Source organism: Littorina saxatilis, linkage group LG13, assembly GCF_037325665.1.
Source record: "Littorina saxatilis isolate snail1 linkage group LG13, US_GU_Lsax_2.0, whole genome shotgun sequence".
In the NCBI taxonomy this organism is placed as follows: Eukaryota; Metazoa; Mollusca; class Gastropoda; order Littorinimorpha; family Littorinidae; genus Littorina; species Littorina saxatilis.
In genome coordinates this window covers 7670445-7691104 of record NC_090257.1, presented here as the reverse complement: position 1 = coordinate 7691104, position 20660 = coordinate 7670445, and the positions used below count along the sequence as shown (strand labels likewise).

General features: G+C 41.4%; 1 long non-coding RNA gene across 1 annotated transcript in view; it reads right to left on the bottom strand.

Annotated features, from left to right (window-relative positions):
• The window catches only part of LOC138983528 (uncharacterized), an 86283-nt gene that overhangs the window by 51814 nt on the left and 13809 nt on the right, over nt 1-20660 (bottom strand). The window lies entirely within an intron of this gene.

The window sequence follows — 20660 nt, the reverse complement described above, 5'->3', positions numbered from 1 at the left end:
GGCAGTGAAATTGACAAGAAGAGCGGGGTAGTAGTTGCGCTAAGAAGGATAGCACGCTTTTCTGTACCTCTCTTTGTTTTAACTTTCTGAGCGTGTTTTTAATCCAAACATATCATATCTATATGTTTTTGGAATCAGGAACCGACAAGGAATAAGATGAAAGTGTTTTTAAATTGATTTGGACAATTTAATTTTGATAATAATTTTTATATATTTAATTTTCAGAGCTTGTTTTTAATCCGAATATAACATATTTATATGTTTTTGGAATCAGCAAATGATGGAAAATAAGATAAACGTAAATTTGGATCGTTTTATAAATTTTTATTTTTTTTTACAATTTTTAGATTTGTAATGACCAAAGTCATTAATTAATTTTTAAGCCACCAAGCTGAAATGCAATACCGAAGTCCGGGCTTTGTCGAAGATTACTTGACCAAACTTTCAACCAATTTGGTTGAAAAATGAGGGCGTGACAGTGCCGCCTCAACTTTCACGAAAAGCCGGATATGACGTCATCAAAGACATTTATCAAAAAAATGGAAAAAAAAACGTATGGGGATTTCATACCCAGGAACTCTCATGTCAAATTTCATAAAGATCGGTCCAGTAGTTTAGTCTGAATCGCTCTACACACACACACAGACACACAGACACACGCACATACACCACGACCCTCGTTTCGATTCCCCCTCGATGTTAAAATATTTAGTCAAAACTTGACTAAATATAAAAAGGAGACAGACAGATATACCTGATAGACGTGAGTGAAAAAGAAAGATGCTGACAAGTTTTCAGATTGGATACATTATATAAACTCGATGTGTCTTTATTGTTTGTTTATTTGTTTTACTGTTTCTTAACCAGGAATAATTGTTGAAACAAAAGTCAAATTACTTACATTTTGAAATTGTGTGTTACCTTCTCTTTTGTGAATGTCTATAATGTAGTTGAAAGGGCGACAGCAACAGCATTTCTGAACCAAATGATTCAATTAGAAGTTTGAAAATAATTGGACATTTGTCTGTTATGAATGTACCCATGGTCTATATTTTAATATTGCATTGATGACGTTACAGCAAGCTATCGTGCGTGCGTGTGTGTTTGTGTGTGTGTGTGTGTGTGTGTGTGTGTGTGTTTGTGTGTGTGTGTGTGTGTGTGTGTGTGTATGTGTGTGTGTGTGTGTGTTTGTGTGTGAGAGAGAGAAGATATTTTATCCCATTTATATATGTCTCAGATATGAATTATTACAAACTACATTCCTGCTTGGAGATGACCTAATTAAGTTATTCAATGTTTTGTTATAAATCAACAATAAACAAAATATCACTTGCTTTGAAATATCACTTTGCTTGCCTTATATTCTTGGTGATGTCGCTGATGGATATATAAAAATTACACACACACACACACACACACACACACACACACACACACACACACACACACACACATACACATACGCATACACATACACACACACACACACACACACACACACACAAATACAAATCGTCTATAAGCCTGCTTCTGCCGCTGATGCTGCTGCTTCTACGGGCACTGTTGTTGTTGTTGTTGTTGTTGTTGTTGTTGTTGTTGTTGTTGTTGTTGTTGTTGTTGTTGTTGTTGTTGTTGTTGTTGTTGTTGTTGTTGTTGTAGTAGTTTGTTGTCGTTGTCGATCACTTATTTATTTTTCTAATTTCACACATGGCTCAAGTACCAACATTTTTTAAATGATGTTTTATATTATCCCCCAAAAAGTAAAAGTTAGAGATAGTCACATACACAAATGAAAATGTGGTCAGCTACTATAGTTATGTGGTCAGCTACTATAGTTATGTGGTCAGCTACTATAGTTATGTGGTCAGCTACTATAGTTATGTGGTCAGCTACTATAGCTACGTGGTCAGCTACTATAGTTATGTGGTCAGCTACTATAGTCATGTGGTCAGCTACTATAGTTATGTGGTCAGCTTCTATAGTTATGTGGTCAGCTACTATAGTTATGTGGTCAGCTACTATAGTTATGTGGTCAGCTACTATAGTTTTGTGGTCAGCTACTATAGTTATGTAAGACTGAAACAGAAATTGAAAAAAACCCACAATCAAGCATGCAAACAAGCAAACAAAACAACAACAAACATTGTCATATTGTTTACGAGTTTTCACTCATGACCGGCTGGGTAACAAAAAACAAACATTGTCATCACTTTGGAGAGTTGTCATTCCTTACTAGCTGGGTAACAAAAAACAAACATTGTCATCACGTTGGAGAGTTTGCATTCCTTACCAGCTGGGTAACAAAAAACAAACATTGTCATCACTTTGGAGAGTTGTCATTCTTTACCAGCTGGGTGACAAAAAACAAACATTGTCATCACTTTGGAGAGTTGTCATTCCTTACCAGCTGGGTAACGAAAAACAAAAATTGTCATCACTTTGGAGAGTTGTCATTCCTTACCAGCTGGGTAACCAAAAACAAACATTGTCATCACTTTGGAGAGTTGTCATTCCTTACCAGCTGGGTAACAAAAAACAAACATTATCATCACTTTGGAGAGTTGTCATTCCTTACCAGCTGGGTAACAAAAAACAAACATTATCATCACTTTGGAGAGTTGTCATTCCTTACCAGCTGGGTAACAAAAAACAACCATTGTCATCACTTTGGAGAGTTGTCATTCCTTACCAGCTGGGTAACAAAAAACAACCATTGTCATCACTTTGGAGAGTTGTCATTCCTTACCAGCTGGGTAACAAAAAACAAACATTGTCATCACTTTGGAGAGTTGTTTTGGGTGGACTGGGTGGCCGAGTGGTAACGCACTTGCGCTCGGAAGCGAGAGGTTGCGAGTTCGACCCTGGGTCAGGGCGTTAGCAATTTTCTCCCCCCTCTCCTGACCTAGGTGGTGGGTTCAAGTGCTAGTCTTTCGGATGAGACGAATAACCGAGGTCCCTTCGTGTACACTACATTGGGGTGTGCACGTTAAACATCCCACGATTGACAAACGGATCTTTCCTGGCAAAACTGTACAGGCATATATAAAAATGTCCACCAAAATACTCGTGTGACTTGGAATAATAGGCCGTGAAAAATAGGATATGCGCCGAAATGGCTGCGATCTGCTGGCCGATGTGAATGCGTGATGTATTGTGTAAAAAAAAATCCATCTCACACGGCATAAATAAATCCCTGCGCCTTGAATATGTGCGCGATATAAATTGCATAAAATAAAAATAAAAAATAAAATAATAAATCCCTGCGCTTAGAACTGTACCCACGGAATACGCGCGATATAAGCCTCATATTGATATTGATTGATTGATTGATTGCATTCTAAAAATTACGTTCTCGATTTGGCTCTCCAAGGATTATTGTGCGTACTTTTGCTCTTCCAAAATGATGAGAGAAAAAAAACTATGTTTGGTGGTTTGTTGTCAGACAAGCATTTTGGTCGGTCCTCCGGGAGCATAATTGTATCGCCTTCTGTTACATCTGTATCAACCTCGCCCTTGCGGCCTCGGTCGATAAACATAGTGTACTTATGTTTGATTATGCTTAATGATCGTGTGTTTGTCTTAAGTTAGAAATGCGATGTGGTGCCAAAAGACAAATGTCCATGTTTGTGTAAAATGAAAATGGACATTACAGTTTTTGGCTCACGTAAGTGTAGCCTATGCGATGGTAAACTTTGTCTGTCTGTGCGTGCGTGCGTGCGTATGTATGTGTGTATGTCTGTGGTAGAAACTTTAACATTTTTGGCTAAACACCGAAATACTCATTTCACGTGGTTAATTTTCAAGCACCATCTTCAAATTATTGAAGCAATGATCAACATTGTGTCGGCATGTGTGTAGTTAAAGCGTGTATCCAAAGAAAACGGGTGGTGGGGGGTTTTGAAGGGGTACAAGCAGTTGACTGATTTGTGTCGTGTTTGGCATGTAGACGGCAGGTCAGGTGTCAAGATCAGGTCAGGGGTCGCGCGAAGGATTGTGGTCCAGTTCTCACCTCGCCGATTCGCCGGGGAAGACGATTTCATGTTGTTCGGTTTCTAAGCTCCAGAAAAGTAAATAAAGAAGATACCAAAGGGAGATTTCCTACAATTTGATCTGCACAGCGTGTTTCCAATGTCCACGCGAGGAAGAGCTGTCGAAAGCGCGGCAGTCAGTGTCGATCTTGCAGCCGTATCCCGGTAAGTTCAGAGACAGATCTAGTGTCTCCCACTCTGATAACGTGTCACCTACTGTTAATCCGTTTTGTTTTAATTTCTTTTTATTTCAGCAGACACGGATGTCAAACACAGTGTTAGGCAGTCACCTCTAGTGAAATGAGTTGATCTAAAGTGCCTGTAATGTTTGGATGTCTTTGCTCGTGGTTCGATTTATGTGAATTTCAAGACTTGCAGTAGAGTCTCAAGTTAAGTTTACTCTGCCCGAAAAAAACTGTCCACCATTTACTTGAACATGCAGATATAAGGAAACGGAATGAATCTGTTCTCAAAGTCAAAATGATCACGATTTTTTCCTCAGATTCAAAACATGCACTGTCATGGTTTTGTCTGTACAATTTAGTAAGTCTTAAGTACTTTGCAACAACTTCCTTGAACGTGAAAGACAGTTTTTGAATGCTAGATCTGTATCGCGTTTCATTCCAGACTCGATCCTCTCTTTGATTGTAGATCTACTGTTTGCTGTTTACGCACTATCATATGATTCGCTATGTAACGTTTGGTAAGCTTACCTTGCCACAGCTTTCTTGTCTTTGTTGGCATTTCTGGCTGTGTTGACCGTCAGAATTATTTTAAGAACCAGGCTGCTGCAGTCGACATGTTTCGCATATTGTAGGGTTACCATGCTGCATAGGTAAAGTGGCTTGTATAACCTGACTATTCTGTTTCAAAACACTGTTTATATTTGTGTAGGTTGTAGTCATCATAACTAATCGCATTTTGCCATTTGTTTCAGAAAGGAGGTTAACCTACAACAAGATCGACGCTATGTCAGATATATGCCTCAGCCACATGAAGACTTCCGAATTTAGATCTACTCGGCATGGTGACAAGTCTTGATGAAAAGTATAGGACTGAGGACAGCAGTGGAAAAAGTGCCCACATGGCAGGTACCTAACCTATTACCCTAGTCATTTTATCTGTTTGCCTTCTTTTGAAAATTATACATGGAGTTGATATGATGCGTTAGTTTTAACTGTGTGTGTGTGTGTGCGTGTGTGTGTGTGTGTGTGTGTGTGTGTGTGTGTGTGTGTGTGTGTGTGTGTGTGTGTGTTTGTGTGTGTGTGTTACGGAGTGAGTGAGTTTGTGTTATGTTACTGTTTGTTGATTTCTTACGGGAGCCTTGAAGGCTTCGCCTCTTGTCTTATCTTATCTGATCTTAACATGAAACAGAAGAGGATATGCTCCCCTTGGACAAACAAAAAAGCTGATTCGTCAAAAACCCATCAAACATCTTATAACGTTCCAAGTAATGGATGAAAACTGCCGTTGTCAGCGAAGGACCAGACAGAGGCACATCAAAAGATCTGATTCAGAAACGAAGTACCAGCAATAACCGTAACATAAAAAAATATCTAGAGTTAACTACGAGCATTAACCACCAATATGTCCTCTCCAAGCACGGATCGAAAAGTAACAGAAAAACCAAAATAGCCGGAGTGAGGATCGTTTCCTGCAGAAAAAAATCAAATAGTTCTTCTGCCATTTACTTTTAAGTGTTTCTGTTGGTTTGGTTGTTGTTGTTTTTTGTTGGTTTTGTTTCGTTGTTGTTGATTTTTTAACATTATGTTTTCGCGTTTTATGGTATGAGTGTATGTTTTTCAATGTTGACACATTGAATTATGTTTGAGTTATATATTCTTATGGAGGAATGAAGGAGGAGAGGGGGGGGGGGGGGGTGGGGCAGCTGGGCGCACGGCATAATTTCGCATAAAGGCCGGCCAGCCAAGGATTATCCTCCTATTCATGTACTTGAGCTTTTCTTTTCTTTCTTTTTTTTACTTTTTCTGTGAGCTTGTGTGAGAATTAAGGGGCGTTTAATACTTGTTAATCATCATACTTATCACATTTCCTTAAGCTCCAATTTAATTAAAGCGACAACGCGTTCTCGATGCGTGTAAATGGAACTGGCTGTCACCATGCGAGGAGTCCGAAACATTTCTCATTTGTCAAGAACATTAGACGATAAACAAACAAACGGTAGCAAACTCGGCCCGGAACAGTGTGCTCTGCACATGTAGTTTGGACAGCAATAAAAGCAAAAGGAAAACTGAAGACTTAAGCTGACAAGCAGGTGTCTGGCGTCGACACCCGAGCTGTCAAAACCTCGCACCCGAGTCGAGCCAAATCCGGGTACATCAGGCGAGTCAATTATTATACCCGTCCCTACTTTAGCCGACCCGTTCCTGTCCACCACCCACCCCCGCTATATCCCAAACCCTCTATTTCACCCAACAGCCAAACACCAACCACCCCCTTCCCAAAAGCCAGCCAGAAGTCGCCATATTAGATATCATTTCTGGATATTTAGCGGCGCCTTTCTCCGTCCACCTTGCCCATAAACAGCGAGGCGCCCCTTGACGGCTTCCGCATAAAGCTCAAGGGAGACAATGCCGGGAATCAAACATGGCCGCCTCGGAGGTGACAAGGGGAGACGACCCGCTGTTTGTTGGCAGACGACAGAGCGCTATGGGGTCGTCTTGGGCCGTTGTGACAAATTTACACCCCGATCCGGAGGCTAAGCTTTTGTTGGTTTGGGTCTTAACCACGATTTGGTCGGCGGAAAATTGCTTCGACGTCTACAGCTCGCGTGAATGACTTGAACATTTTTTCCGTGTACAAAGCCCCCCAGGCCCAGCATTGCATTCCAACTGTGTGGGTTTTTTTCTGAGCAAAGCCGCAGATATGTACGCTCTTGAGTTGTTCGACTCCAACCCTACACTGCTCCACTCCACCCAACTCTGAAAATGTCCTTAGGTCTGCACATAAGTTGACCTGGGAGATCGAAACAATCTCCACCCTTATCCCACCAGGCGGCAGCGGCCGGGATTCGAACCCACTACCTCCCGCTTGGAAGGCCGGCGTCTTACCACCAGGCCACTGCGCCCGTCAGGGATGTGTTTAAGATATATGGAGGCAGGGCCTTATTCCGTGTACAATCCAGTTAAGATCTTAGATGACGAGCCGAAATGTTTACACTGGCAGTACATTGCCTTCACCAATATCTGAGACGCAGACAATACAATCAATTAAATGACAGCGGCTTGTCTTATTTTGCTAATGTAATAATACTTAAATGGGTACTAGACTGGGATTGACTCTCATATTTGTAAATGCCATTTTATCGTTTGTGTTGTCTCCACCCCCCCTCCGCCCTCCACCCTTTTCCCTCGACCTTCTTTGGCTGTTATATGATCCAGTCGACACCCCACTCCTCCCAGTGCATATTGATGATGACATTCAGATTTAAAGTCACTAGTGGAATCAGCTGTCAACTGGGGACATGTTTTTTTTCATACGCTCACAGTACATCTCGAATACTTTCCCTCCTATATTCAACCCTCCCAAAATACACCCAGACATACAGAGACACACAGACGCCACCACCACACACACACACACACACACGCTCTCCACACTCCTCCCATTATCCTCCCCCAACTCACCCCTATACCCCCTCCACCCCACCCACCCCCAACACACAGCAACAACAACAACCCCCGCAGACACTCCTACTCCATCTATAGAATCCCTCTCCCGTCTGTCCACTTCGTCTAACAGTCGTTGGCGAACAATTTGTCCGTGTGGTCTATGGAGGCTTTACATTTAATGGTTTCCTATCCTCCTGGCCACTGGCGCGTCTCCCACCATCGTCGGCTGGCTGCGAGTGGTTTTATAGTGATGATGTTAGTGGTGATTCTGTTGACATTTATTTTCACGCTGCTTGAGTCTGCCGGTATGAGGGGATTGTAGCGACGGGGCGGTTTGGGGCAGAGGGGAGTATGAGGTGGTGTCGTGGTGGTGGTGTGTTGTGCGTGCTGTGTTGTGTTGTCCGTGTGTGTGTGGGGTGTGTGTGTGTGTGTGTGTGTGTGTGTGTGTTACTGAGTCAGTATGTCTATTGCAACCAGCAACGCAGGCAGCTGAGCAGTGAAATAAATGTTATAATCTCCCTGTTGTCCACGGTTTGATCCCAGTCTGATCATCATCGGTCTTGCCGTATCGCCGGCATATCTCTCTGACCGGGTGCATAATTACTGCGCGGAATCTATCAAAATAAGAATTCAGAGTTATCTCCCATGTTTTTCGCTAATGTTTCTGAGAATAGACGAACTAAGACGATAGTGATTGCAGACTTCGACAGTGATCTCCGTTCTGTTCTTCACAGTTATGATAAAGACATCGTTCTAAGGTTAAAACAAGTCGCGTAAGGCGAAAATACAATATTTAGTCAAGTAGCTGTCGAACTCACAGAATGAAACTGAACGCAATGCCATTTTACTCGTAGCATCGTCAGGCCACCGCTCATGGCAAAGGCAGTGAAATTGACAAGAAGAGCGGGGTAGTAGTTGCGCTAAGAAGGATAGCACGCTTTTCTGTACCTCTCTTTGTTTTAACTTTCTGAGCGTGTTTTGAATCCAAACATATCATATCTATATGTTTTTGGAATCAGGAACCGACAAGGAATAAGATAAAAGTGTTTTTAAATTGATTTGGACAATTTAATTTTGATAATAATTTTTATATATTTAATTTTCAGAGCTTGTTTTTAATCCGAATATAACATATTTATATGTTTTTGGAATCAGCAAATGATGGAGAATAAGATAAACGTAAATTTGGATCGTTTTATAAATTTTTATTTTTTTTTACAATTTTCCGATTTTTAATGACCAAAGTCATAAATTAATTTTTAAGCCACCAAGCTGAAATGCAATACCGAACCCCGGGCTTCGTCGAAGATTACTTGACCAAAATTTGAACCAATTTGGTTGAAAAATGAGGGCGTGACAGTGCCGCCTCAACTTTCACGAAAAGCCGGATATGACGTCATCAAAGACATTTATCAAAAAAATGAAAAAAACGTTCGGGGATTTCATACCCAGGAACTCTCATGTCAAATTTCATAAAGATCGGTCCAGTAGTTTAGTCTGAATCGCTCTACACACACACACAGACACACACACACACACACACACATACACCACGACCCTCGTCTCGATTCCCCCCTCTACGTTAAAATATTTAGTCAAAACTTGACTAAATATAAAAAGTCGAAATGTTGAGACTGCTGTGGGAAGGAGACCGTGATATTCTTGCATCACTCCCAACTGGTTACGGAAAAAAGTGTCGTCTGCTTCGTTGCCAAAGTTGATTATCACGTGACACTTTTGCCATATTTAGAGTTGGTTTTTGTGGGGCTTTTCATAAAATAAATCAAGCATCCGTCTACAACGTATCATCATTCATCCTTCAACATTTACACAATACTGAAATATCTCAACGCCATATTTAGAGTTGTTTGCACAGTAAATACACCCGTGAAAGATAGCTCGCTTGAAACTGTCTTATATATCAATTCCTTTGTCATTTAAAAATTACACAACACCATGAAAAATCATTATCGACGATCGTGAATCTGCTTATATCAATAACACATTACGAAAAGCTCTAAATATGTAAAAAAAAAAATCGATTTTCTATCCAGAGAAGGAATATAAAACAAAGGCATCCTGTCAGGGATAAAATTATGAGATCCGAAGGGAAGTAACTCATTATACCTGAGTTCAGGAAGGGTTTGATCCATGTTTGTTTTGTCTATCTTTAGTGAACATTCGCTCAGTAGTAACTTTATATAGACTAATTTGCCTCAAACTATCCCAGGGGTCGTAGCTCAGGTGCAAAGCACTGGACTTGGGACGGGGATATGAGCGACAGTATTCAAACACTGTTAACTCCCAAGTCGTGGGTTCAAATCCCGCTCCCGTCAATACTTTTTGTGTGTGTTCGTGCCCTCTGGCACCACAATTCCTACCCTGCTATCTGTCTGGCACCACCATTCCTTCCATGGTATTTGTCTGGCACCACCATTCCTATCCTGATATATGTCTGGCATCACCATTCCTATCCTGACATCTGTCTGGCACCACCATTCCTATCCTGCCATTTGTCTGGCACCAGCATTCTTTTCATGGTATCTGTCGGACACCACCATTCCTACCCTGCTGTCTGTCTGTCTGGCACCACCTTTTCTATCCTGGCAACGCCATTCCCATTATGACATTTGTCTGGCACCACCATTCCAACCCTGCTGTCTTTCTGGCACAAACACACACCATGGCATCTGTCTGGCACCTCCATTCCTACCCTGCTCTCCGTCTTGCACCACCTTTCCTATCCAGGCAACGCCATTCCCATCGGTCTGGCACCACCATTCTTACCCTGCTTTATGTCTGGCAGCACCATTCCTACCCTGCTATCTGTCTGGCACCATCATTCCTATTCTGACATCTGCCTGGCACCACCATTCTTACCCTGCTATATGTCTGGCACCACCATTCCTACCCTGCTGTCTGTCTGGCACCACCTTTCCTATCCTGGCAACGCCATTCCCATTATGACATTTGTCTGGCACCACCATTCCTACCATGGCAACTGTCTGGCACCACCATTCCTATCATGATATTTGTCTTGCACCACCATTCCTACCCTGCTGTTTGTCTGGCACCACCATTCCTACCTTGCTGTTTGTCTGGCACCACCATTCCTATCTTGCTGTCTGTTTGGCACCACCATTCCTATTCTGACATCTGTCTGGCACCACCATTCCTTTCATGGTATTTGTCTGGCACCACAATTCCTACCATGGCAACTGTCTAGCACCACCATTCCTATCCTGCTGTCTGTCTGGCACCACCATTCCTATTCTGACATCTGTCTGGCACCATCATTCCTACCCTGCTGTTTTTCTGGCACCACCATTCCTACCTTGCTGTTTGTCTGACACCACCATTCTTACCCCGCTGTTTGTCTGGCACCACCATTCTTACCCTGCTGTCTGTCTGGCACCACCATTCCTATTCTGACATCTGTCTGGCACCACAATTCCTTTCATGGTATCTGTCTAGCACCATCATTCCTATTCTGACATATGTCTGGCACCACCATTCTTACCCTGCTATATGTCTGGCACCACCTTTCCTATCCTGGCAACGCCATTCCCATTATGACATCTGTCTGGCACCACCATTCGTACCCTGCAATATGTCTGGCACCACCATTCCTACCCTGGTGTCTTTCTGGCACTACCATTCCTACCCTGGTGTCTTTCTGGCACCACCATTCCTATCGTGCTATATGTCTGGCACTACCATTCTTATCCTGCTATCTATCTGGCACCACCATTCTTATCCTGCTATTTGTCTGGCACCACCATTTTTATCCTGCTATTTGTCTGGCACCACCATTCCTACCATGGCAACTGTCTGGCACCACCATTCCTATCCTGCTATCTGTCTGGCACCACCATTCTTATCCTGCTATCTGTCTGGCACAACCATTCCTTTCATGGTATTTGTCTGGTACCACCATTCGTACCCTGCTGTTTGTCTGGCACCACCATTCTTATCCTGCTGTTTGTCTGGCACCACCATTCCTACCATGGCACCTGTCTGGCACCACCATTCCTATCCTGCTGTCTGCCTGGCACCACCATTTATATTCTGACATCTGTCTGGCACCACCATTCCTTTCATGGTATTTGTCTGGCACCACCATTCCTACCATGGCAACTGTCTAGCACCACCATTCCTAGCCTGCTTTCTGTCTGGCACCACCATTCCTTTCATGGTATTTGTCTGGTACCACCATTCGTACCCTGCTGTTTGTCTGGCACCACCATTCCTACCCTGCTGATTTGTCTGGCACCACCATTCCTATTCTGACAGCTGTCTGGCATCACCATTCGTACCCTGCTGTGAGTCTGGCACCACCATTCATATCCTGACATCTGTCTGGCACCACCATTCCTACCCTGCTGTCTGTCTGGCACCACCATTCCTATCCTGGCATCTGTCTGGCACCACCATTCCTATCCTGCTGTCTGTCTGGCACCACCATTCCTATTCTGACATCTGTCTGGCACCACCATTCCTTTCATGGTATTTGTCTGGCACCACCATTCCTACCATGGTATTTGTCTGGCACCACCATTCCTACCATGGCAACTGTCTGGCGCCACCATTCTTACCCTGCTGTTTGTCTGGCACCACCATTCCTTCCATGGTATTTGTCTGACACTACCATTCCTTCCATGGTATTTGTCTGGTACCACCATTCCTTCCATGGTATTTGTCTGGCATCACCATTCCTACCCTGCTGATTTGTCTGGCACCACCATTCCTATTCTGACAGCTGTCTGGCACCACCATTCCTACCCTGCTGTCTGTCTGGCACCACTCCTATCCTGGCATCTGTCTGGCACCACCATTCCTATCCTGACATCTGTCTGGCACCACCATTTCTAACCTGCCATCTGTCTGGCACCACCATTCGAACCCTGGCACCGGTCTGGCACCACCATTCCTACCCTGCTGTCTATTTGGCACCACTATTCCTATCCTGGCAACGCCATTCTTATTCTGACATCTGTCTGGCACCACCATCCGTACCCTGCTATCAGTCTGGCACCACCATTCCTATACTGACATCTGTCTGGCACCACCATTCCTATCCTGCCATCTCTCTGGCACCACCTAATTCCTTCCATTGTATCTGTCTGGCACCACCATTCTTATCCTGACATCTGTCTGGCACCACCATTCCTAACCTGCCATCTGTCTGGCACCACCATTCCAACCCTGGCACCGGTCTGGCACCACTGCTCTTACCCTGGCACTTCCACTCCTACCATGAGATCGGTCTGGCACCACCATATCCTACCCGGGCACCACCATTCCTACCATGACAACGATCTGGCACCACCATTCTCACCCTGGCACCGGATTTGCAGCACAGCCGGGACGCAGCCGGGCCAGGTACATACACAAACACACACAAAAATATTGGTGGGAGTGGGATTCGAACCCACGACTTCGGAGTTAACAGTGTTTGAATACTGTAGCTCTTATCCCCGCGCCCACTCTGCTCGCTTGAAAGGTTGAGGCAAATTTAGTGAATATAAAGTTATAACTGAGCGAATGTTCACTAAAGACAGACAAAACAAACATGGATCAAACCGTGGACATCAGAGAGATTATAACATGTATTTCACTGCCCAGCTGCCTCTGTTCATGGTTGCAACTCAGTCACACACACACACACACGCACACACACAGTCACACACACAAACACACACACATACACACACACACACACACACACACACACACACACACACACAGACACACACAAACACTGACCTGTCAGTCACACTCATAGAGTAGATATTCAAAATCATAACAGATTATTTCTCATTTATCCATGTATCCATTTTATACAAATGAAAACTGAAAAAAACACTTGTCTTGGTTTGTCATTGGTATACAGGTATGACCAATGTTGTTTTTTTTTTTTTTTTTTTTTTTTTTTTTTTTTTAAATTACTTTTTAATTCAACAGCAATCTAGCTAAGGACAATGGGGATACACCTTTCGTAGCGCAAGTTCTTGTTGAAATACAATTTCCAATGGAATAGGCGATTTAGTTTTCTTAACTTTGCTAATGCACATTTTTGCTATCAATAAAACATGGTTAATTAACGCTGATTCCTGACATTTTTCGATTCCGAATAATACATCTGTAATAGCCAATAAGAAAGCCCGACCTGTCAGACTGTTCAACATTTTTTCAATATAAGTCCAAAACCTTCTAATTCGGGGACACTCATAGAAAAAGTGTTCCATGACATCCAACATATGTGGGCACTCGTTACAGTTTTTTGTTTGACTTACTTTCATTTTATGTAATAAAATATTGGTGGGATATAAATTGTGACAAATTTTCCATTGCAACACACGCAGGCGCACTTCTTTTGTCACCTGTCGTGGCAACAACCACGTCTGTTCGACAAAATCAAAATCTAGTTTTCTTTTCCAAAAATCGATTGCATGAGATTTTTCAATGCTATAATTCCGTTTTTTCTTTAAATATAACTTAATTAACTTGGGTTTGCTTTTAAACACATTCAATTCATCATCAATTATATCTACATTAACTATATGTGCTGGGTTGTCTACAATCCAATCTTTCCATTGTTTTGGAATTGCATTCATCACAGCGTTGTATTCAAAAAAGGTTATTGCAGGGTTTTGCTGCACAGTGATCTGAACATCTTCACATAACAGAAACTGATTTCTTTCAACATTCAACAAATCATTTATAACATTAAAACCTTTCTGGCGCCATTTTACAAAATCCAACACTTTACCTTTAAACTGAATCAGTCTATTATTAAATAACAGTTGATTACCAACATCATTTCTGTCAACTTCCTCTAAACCTACTTTATTTTTATTATCAAGATATGTCAAAAATACCTCTTTCCAAAAATCATTTTGAACTTTTTCGATTCCTTGTAATTCCTTTTGTGTGCAATTAATTTTTGCCAAGTGATTAAAATCTGTTAATTGTTGAATGTGCCATTTTGGGATTGCACTCCAATTTTCTCGACCTGCTTCATGCAACCGTCCAATCCAATTTAAATAAAACACTTTCTGTATATCAAACATATTGATCATTTTCAATCCACCATGCTCATATTCAGACTCCATAATTTTCCTTTTTATCTTTTCAAAAGCTTTTTTATTACTATATTGTTTTTGCCATACAAATTTGTATAGTTTCGTGTTTAGCTGTGTGAGAACTTGCTTTGGAAGACCAACAGACTGCATAATATACACAAATGGGGAAGTCATAAACGTTTTAATAACTGTTATTTTTCCCTGTATACTGAGATCTCTTTTACTCCACTGTTTAATCATGGCATCAAGACTCTCCATTTTGAATTTCCAGTTTTCCTCGATGTCTTTTGCCATTTTACAACTACTAAATTTAATCCCTAAAATTTTAATCTCCTTAACAACGTGGAAAGGCAGATTAGGTTCCGTTGGTTCTCTCCCCATTCTTAAAGCTTTCGTTTTATCTAAGTTTAATTGTAGCCCTGAGACTTTGCTAAATTGGTTCAATATGTTCATTGCCATGTTAGCATCATCTCGATTTTTTAAAAACAGGGTTGTATCATCTGCCATTTGTTTTATCTTTATGACCGTACCATCCTGATTAATCATGTTCGGTGTAATTATTCCAACTATAGGGCTGTTTCTTATCTTAATCGCCAACAATTCTACCGCCAAGACGAAAGCCAACGGCGAAAACGGGCAACCTTGTCGAATCCCACTAAATACGTTAAAACTCTCCGATAACCAACCTCCATGATTTATACAGCTTGTAGTACCTTTTATCAAAATCTCCACCCACTTTTTAAAACTAGATCCAAATCCAAATCTGTCAAAAACATTAAGAAGTAGTGACTTTGATACACTGTCGAAAGCTTTTTTAAAATCCAGGGCAAGCAGATAACCCGCCTTTCCACTAACATTAAAGTAATTAACCGCATCGTCAATCGTTCTAATCACTGTTGATATATTTCTGTCTTTTAGGTAACCAACCTGATCTACACTGATTAGTTCATTAATTACTAAACCCATTCTTATTGCCAAAACTTTAGCTAGAATCTTATAATCAGTATTAGTTAAAGTAATTAGTCTCCAATTACTTAATCGTTCTCTATCCAAATCTTTTCCTTTATGCAACAATATTATCACCCCTTGATTTTGCGTATATGATAACTCTTCCCTTTCAAATGATTCATTAAAGGCAGAGTAAGCCTCCCGTAAACCATCACAGATACGGTCAGGCTTTTACACACAGTACAAACACCATTTCATTTAAACACTCACCAATTGAGAACATCCTAGGTGCCCTCCGTAAAGAGCGAACAATTTTCAAAGAATTTATTTCTGCGTGGTTTATCTTACCCCTGAGCCATCGTGAACCCGTGTGATCCAGTTTTCCCTTTTTACAATGCAGTCGTCATAGTTAGTCATTTGAATGCGACTCGACGTGAGCTTATCTACAATAGCACGTTTTTTTATGCACGAAACAACGGCTGTGGTTCACAAGAACTCTAGCGATGGCTTTTGACTGTTGAGAGGAACGGCGATTTGCACTGATAAACCGGCCGTCGTCTGCTACGACCCTTGCGTGACCCTGCTTCCGGGCTTTTCTTTTTTTAAACTTTCACAACTTCGAATTGTTCTGATCTTGTCTTGATGAAAAACGAATTCTTTTATGATTAAAGAATGTTTGTGTAACAAGCTGTCAATTTATTATTAAGATTTTAAAAGTTAGGTCTAGCGCAAAAACGAGGCGCCGTTGTTGTTAACGGAACAAGTCTACGAAAATAAATTCTTTGAAAATGTCTCACGCTCGACAGAAAGCAGCCAGGATGTTCCCGTTCGGTGAGCGTTCAAATGGAAGTATGCTTGTACTGTATTTAGACGCTCGGGGAGCTCTGTGATGGTTTACGGGAGGCTTACTGTGCCTTTAAATGAATCAACAAGCAATCTGCTTATCTTGCTCCAAAATACTTTCATGAAATCAATAGAAATTCCATCAGCCCCGGGGGCCGAGCCATTTTTCATGCTACACAGAGCGTCGGCTGCTTCTGCGGGATTTACGAACCCCTCACATAAACGTGACTGTTCTTCACAACCAATGTTGTGTTTAATTAATCAATAGTGCACAATGCAACACTCAACATTAAGATCAAATACTGCGTGAGGCCAATTTCTCTGTCCACTATGGTATAGTATTTTCTCTTTTATTTTCCATATTTACATACAATTTTTGTGTGTAAATAATATTGTGTGTCTTTTACTTTTCTTTCCAAGTTTAATGCAATGCTATTTGATAAAAAAAAAATCAAATTGATTGATTTCTAACCCGTTGTTGTTTGTTTTCCTTCGCTGGGGGTATGCAGTGCCTTGGTATTGCACGTCTACTTAATTTGTAATGTTTATATATATATTTATGTTAGATAAGCACGGACATGCTTTGACCAGTGTCCCGCAATAATAAAATCTCTTTGTTCTCATGCTGTAAGTACGGTGACCAAGCATCCTGGTGCTCTGGTCTCAAGAACTACCGATGCTACAGGAACTCTCAGGTCTGCTGCAGCACCTCCAAAAATACGAGACAGACAAAGAGGGTAAGTCAAATTCTAGTTGTGAATGATACACAGACCCAGACACAGACAGACACACGCACACACACACGCACACACACACACACACACACACACACACACACAGACAGGCAGGCACACACACACACACACACACACACACACACACACACACACACACACATACACACACACACACACACACACACACAATCATACACACACACACACACACGCACACACACACACACACACACACACACACACTCATTTAAGTTTATCTTGTTGTGCTCCTTTGTCAAAACAGATTTTTTTCATGGCTTTGTAAATTTGTATTTGAAAATAAAACACTGTTTAAACAACAACAACAACAACAACAACAACAACAACAACAACAACAACAGAACAACAACAACAACAACAACAACAACAAAACAAAAAATGAGTATGTACAGTTTCATGAAGATCTATCCAGTAGTTTTCTCGGAATCGCTCTACACGCACGCACACTCGTGTACACACAAACAGCACCACCCTCGTCTCGATTCCCGGTCTACCTAAAAACATTTAGTCAAAACACCTAATACTATTTCTGGATTCAAGGAGTACAAGATAATACAAGGTAACCATTTTTGGATTTGTTATTTCAATTTCAACCTTAAGCAGAACTACAATTAAGTAATTCGGTAAATAGATAAGCCTCCAAATTGAATTTGGTCGCCACGGCCTCAAATTGTTTTCACTGAAAAGATAAATAGATATGACGCATATAAAAGTGAATTTCATTCATAAATATTGAGCTCAATTCACCCCAGAGTACCAGTCAAAACAAATCCACCTGACCAAACACCCGGACAAACAAACAAACAAACCGACAGAGCAAATCCAGTAAGCCCCTTTATTACATAAAGGCGGCTTAAAAACATTAAGCGGGTTGTTTCTATTGAAGGGAGGTAAATCGGCCTAGTTCTGCGTCGATTCACCAGTTTTCTCCCTTAACTCGTTTGGTCGGACGCCTTGGGTTTACAAATTCACTGCTGTAGTTTTGTGCGCTAGTCTGTCTGTCTGTGTGTTTGTCTCTCTCTGTTTGCCGTTCTTTCTGTTGGTCGGTCTGTTTGTACTTTTATCTGTCTGTCTTTCTATTAGTGTATGTTCGTTCTATCAATAAAATAAATCAAAACGATAACAATCTTTATTGATAGAAAATTGGTTTCCTTGAACGCAAGAGGGCTCATCAACTCGATACAATTTCAGCGATAAAATTAAAAAAGTTTACCATAAATTCAATTATCATTGGTAAGTATTGTTTATCGATACAATAAGCAATAATCGCTTTGCTTTCTCAATATCTTTTTTTTCCTTTTTATTTTTTTAATCGATAACAAAGCAAGAAAAGCGAACTTATATTTTTTTTTTTTAGCAAATGAAAAATGTCGACACATGAAATTTGATAATTTTCTGAAAATGTATTCAAAATTTATTGGTTCAGTAAATTTGATGAGCCTTTTGGTGTTCCACGCGCTTATTTGTTTGTTTGTTTTGTTTGCTTAACGCCCAGCCGACCACGAAGGGCCATATCAGGGCGGTGCTGCTTTGACATTTAACGTGCGCCACACACAAGACAGAAGTCGCAGCACAGGCTTCATGTCTCACCCAGTCACATTATTCTGACACCGGACCAACCAGTCCTAGCACTAACCCCATAATGCAAGACGCCAGGCGGAGCAGCCACTAGATTGCCAATTTTAAAGTCTTAGGTACGACCCGGCCGGGGTTCGAACCCACGAACTCCCGATCACGGTGCGGACGCCTTACCACTAGGCCAACCGTGCCGGTCCACACGCTTATCAAGTTATTCAAGTTAAATCAGAGAGATGAAGATCAAACCCTTGCAAGCGAGGCACAAGTGTGCTCGCGCGCGCGCATGCATGTGTGTGTGTGTGTGTGTGTGTGTGTGTGTGTGTGTGTGTGTGTGCCGTGTGTTTGTGTGTGTGTGTGGGTGTGTGTGTGCGTGTGTGCATGCATGCGTGCGTGCGCGCGAGTGCATGTGTCAAACCCTTGCAAGCGAGGCACAAGTGTGCTCGCGCGAGCGCAGTGTGTGTTTGTGTAGTGTGTGTTTGTGCGTGTGTGTGTGTGTGTGTGTGTGTGCGTGCGTGCGTGCGTGCGTGCGTGCGTGCGTGCGCGAGTGCATGTGTGAGTGTGTGCTTGTTTGCTTGCGTGCTTGCGTGCGTGTGTGTATGGGTGCAGACGGAGCTGGTTATTTTTCGTTAAAGGGAGATAATTCGGTCCAGGTTTGCATCGTCTGATTTGTTCTCTCCCTTTAATCGTTTGGCCTGACGCTCTGATTTACAATGTCACTGCTGTTGTAGTGTAAGCTCGTGTGTTTGTCTGCCTGTCTTCCTGTCTATCTGTCTATCTGTCTATCTCTCTGATTGCCTATATGTCGGACGGTCTGTCTGTTTCTCTATATGTCTATCTTGAGAGTAGTGTCCTTCTGCAATACTATTTTCTTGATAAAATTCTATAAGACATTATAAAATATTTCATATCGACTCAAAAGCAATGCAATTGCTTAACATTTTAAGCGATCAAAAATCTTCTTTTTTTATATATAAAAAGCCAGATGGCCAGTCATCAACTCGATAAAATTGATCGATCAAATCTGAGAAAATATCGATAACTTTAAATAGAGAAAATCGGTTCCATGTTCGCATGCTTTGCGGACACAAGTGAGCGCGACCCGTCTCGGTCCTGGGGTTTCGGCTAGCCAAGCCTTAGTTCTTGTTTCGGTGATGACATATCTCGGGTTTTTTCATGCAAATCTGTACTGTTAGTTTAAGGCCGACAGATTGACTCTTTTTTTGTATTTTTGTGTGTGCATTGCTTCACGCGACTAGTTTCTTTCTGTTTTGAACCAGATGATTAACTTGACACACTCACACACCAACAATTGATGAAAACAGAAAATAAAACGATGTAGTTTGTTTTATTGAAAATGATTTAGTCTTCTGGACATCTAGAAAAACATAAAAAATAAAAAAATAAAAAATAAAAAATAACAGAACCCTTCAAACTGATCATATTTGTCCTTTTAGGGGTTCTGGGAACGTTTTCTTTCCAGTACTGTTTATAAAACGTTCAATCTCAGAGAAAGATAAAGGTAAAGGCCTTGATATGTTTACATGTGAACTTCGTGTTCTCTTTGTTTATTTGTTTGTTTGTTTGTTTGTTTGTTTGTTGTTCTCTATTTGACATTTAAGCAGTTTACGTTTACCATGTAAGGGAACTGCGGATTGCAAAATGCTATAGTTACAGTTAAAAGTTAACATTTTTATGATTGAAATTTAAAAGTACCAACTACCAAGCTGAAATGCTACTATCACATTGTCAAGATTGATCTAATGTTTGAAG